Below are 3,723 nucleotides of genomic sequence, written 5' to 3'. Positions count from 1 at the left end.
CATACTCCCCCGCCCCCCGCCCCGTTATTAAAGTGAAAATTCTTGTAATATTTTTTTTTTAAATAGAAATTCAACAATAAAACATATTCTTAATTTTTTTTTTATAACTAGTTTTATAAATTGAATAAATTATCATTATTATTATTATTTACACCCTCGTCAATTTTAAAATTTAAAAAAAAATTATATACAAATTATTTTACAGTTAAAAAAAAAAAATTTTATTGTGTGCACAACAATAAAAAAAAAAAAAAATTTTCCATCGAAAAAAAAAGAAAATTTCACTTCATTACACTTCAATCAACGTAAAACTCAATAAATTGTTATTGAATTTTCCTTTTTTCCTTTTTTTTAAATAGTTAGAGTTTTTTCTTTTTTCCCTCCTTTTTTTTTTTTTATTTAACGTTAAAGTCTTTTTTTCTCTTTTTTTATTTTTTTTTCTAATTTAAAATTAATTTTTTTTTCGAATGATTATGGGGGGGGGGAAAGGGGGGAAGGGGGGGAAAAAGGGAAAGAAAAAAAAAAAAGTTTTTTTAAAAAGCAATTATTTTAAAGCAAAAAAAAAAAAAAAGAAAATCGTATTTGAAATGAATGATTCAAAAATCTTATTTAAGCTTAAAATTAGTTTCAAGTAATTTTTTTTTTTTTTAAAAAAAATAAAAATCATAAAAATTTTCCGAGAGGAAAAAAAAAAAATAAAGTTTCCGTTTTAAAAAAAAAAAAAAAGACCTTTTTAATTTTATACCCTGTGAACTATATTTTTTTTTTTTCTTCCATTGGAAAAGAAAAATGAAAAAAAAAAAAAAAACGCATTTAAGGCGAAAAACATTTTCTTTAATTTAAAAAAAAAAAAAAAGAGAGAGAAGAGAAGAAAAAAGAAGAAAATTTTCTTCTTCTTTTTTTTTCTTTTTCGGGCTTTTTTCTTTCTTTCTTTATCCGGTTGAAAAGATTAAAATTCAACGAAGGAAATTAAATAAAATGCATTTTATATATATACACCGGTTTGTACAATATTTTTTACTAATGAGCTTATGTATACCCCCAAAATAATTTACAACAAAAAAAAAAATGTCGTCAACTTTAATGCTTGCCCTCACATTCACAAAAAAAATTACTATTTAAATCGGAAAATTCAATTTTGACAAATTTAATCAAAAAAAAATCTTGAGAGAGAGAGAGAGTGAGCGAATGAGTAAGAGAGAGAGAGGTTTATGGTGTTAAATGTCTGGGATTTTCACAAAACATTTTTTTTTTATCAAGTTTTCTCTGCTTTTAATAATAAAAAAAAATTAATTGGAAAATATATTTTAAAAAAAAAAATTTTATTCTCTGATTTCTCTCTTGATGATAAAAAAAAATTATTATTATTATTATTATTTCCCTTTTAACATTATTAAATAAATAAATAAATAAAAACCATTATTATTTTAATATTATTACGTTTCCTAAATTTTTTTTTTTTTTTATTTAATTAAAATTTATAAATTACGCACACAACAAACAACAACCCAGACCAGTTTTTATCTTTTTATTATTATTATCATTATCATTATTATTATTATCACCACTTCAATCTGTTAATATTATAAATTATTTAAAATGCCTTTTTTCTCCCTTTTTTTTTTTTTATTAGCTTTTATGTTTTTGTTATTATTATTTTTTTTTAAATGTATTTACATAAGTTTAAAGTTTATCTGAGAAATTTTTTTTTTGTTATGTTTTATTAGCAAGACAACCGAAATGATAAAAGAGCTTTGAAGAAAAAGCTTCTAGAAACTTTTTTATATAAAAAAAATTTAATGCGAAAGCTTTTCTTTTTATCCCATAAAAATTATTATTATTATGAAATTGTCAAATTCACCATATTTTCACTTTAATTTCACTCGTGTTTAAATAATTTAAACAAATTAAATAAATAAATAAACAATTTAAATACCACGTGACTAATTTAAAACAATGATGAAAATTATTAATTTTTTTTTATATTAATAACTTATCGATTTATTATTATTTATACTTTATTTTTTATTACTTTTCCGATTTTTTTTTCAATAGATTTTAATGCGATTTATTAACCGATAATGATAATAATTAATAATTAAAAAAAAATAAAAAAATTAACGATGGAAAAACAAAAATTTAAAATTTAAAAAAAACCCGCCATTTTTCCTTTTTTTTTAAACGAAAATATTTAATAAAACGATAATTTACAACAACAACAACAAATTATTATTAATAATTTTGGGGTGTTTAATTAAAGACGTAAATCAAACGGAAATGAAAATGAAAAAAATTTTTTTTTAAATTGGAAATAAATAATAATAATAATAATAATAATTAAAATCGAAGTAACGAAAAGGAAAAAAAAAATTTTGTTTTTAGATTCTCTCTCTGCCAATATGAGAAAAACTTTTCTCGTTTAGTATATAATATCCTTATTTATAAAATTGGATGAACATTTTTGTTAATCTTTAAACTCATATCCGTTTAATTAAAAGTCAGATAGAAGACTCTAAAAATTAAAAAAAAAATTTGTCTTATGAACACGACGTAACATAATTTCACTCGTTTGATAGTTCTCGAGTATTTTTTCTTTATTATTGTTTTCCTTTGTGTTTGTACCCAACTGTAAAAATTATTTAACGTATTAAATATAACCGAAAAACTATTTCGTACAAACAAACAAACAAACACATGCACGCACGCCGTGTGTGTTAACGGTAATTAAACGTTCAAATTAACAAATTTCACACTAACGTGTATACGACGCAAACTTAATTTGTTTGTTCCTTTTATTAATATATTAAATTTAATCTCTTATTAATTTTTTATTAAATCGCTTTGATAAATTTTCACAACACTTTTTAAAACTTTTTCCTCAAAAGGAAAAAAACGAAAAAAGAAAATTTTTTTTCAACGAACTAATGACAACGCAAATAATGACGTTAAAAAATTTTCCGACTCGAATTTTTCATTTAAAAAAAAAAAAAAAATTTTCCCAATCGATACAATTTTTACGTAATTACAAAACGTGTCTCATTTTACCACATGCGTTTTTTTTTCTTTTAATTCGATTTATCCCCGCTCCCCTCTCCCAATCTTTCACTCCCGATTGTTTATTACATAAAATAACATTCTGCTGGTAAAACAAAAAAGCAGCAGCAACAACAACAAACAACAAACTTTTCTTTTTTTTTTTTTTCTCTCTCTCTTTCGACAAAATAAATATCGATTTTTTATTATTAATAAATTTTTTTTTTTAAATTATTTAAAAATAAAAACGGAATAATAAAAAAAAACTTATTTTATTATTATTATTATTTATTTTTATTTTAAATAAATAATTTTTTTTTAAAACAATCACGTCATGTTTGTTTCATTATTTAAATGGGTATCGACCGTAAGGAAAGAAAATTTACAAGAAAATTTTTTTAAACGTTAATTGTAATAATAATCATTAAAACTTTTTTTCCACGTCGACAAAATTTTCTTTTTTTTTCTTTTTTTTGCTTTTCACTTTGTTCTCGACTCATTTTCTTTTTCTCCTGTCGTGTTTCCGTCCTTTCTTTTTTTTTTATAAATCACGTGAAAATTATTGTAAAAGGTTTATTGTATCTTCGTATGTTTCGTTTAATGTTTTAGTTTCTAAATAAAAGGTAGAACCTCGGCAAAATTCTAAAACGAATTGTTTAGCGTGTTATTAAATAAATAAAAAAGTTTGTT

This window comes from Pediculus humanus, genomic scaffold (genome assembly GCF_000006295.1).
Source record: "Pediculus humanus corporis 1103172108179 genomic scaffold, whole genome shotgun sequence".
Taxonomy (NCBI): Eukaryota; Metazoa; Arthropoda; class Insecta; order Psocodea; family Pediculidae; genus Pediculus; species Pediculus humanus.
The sequence above is the reverse complement of the archived record's forward strand: the minus strand, read 5'-3'. Positions refer to the sequence as shown.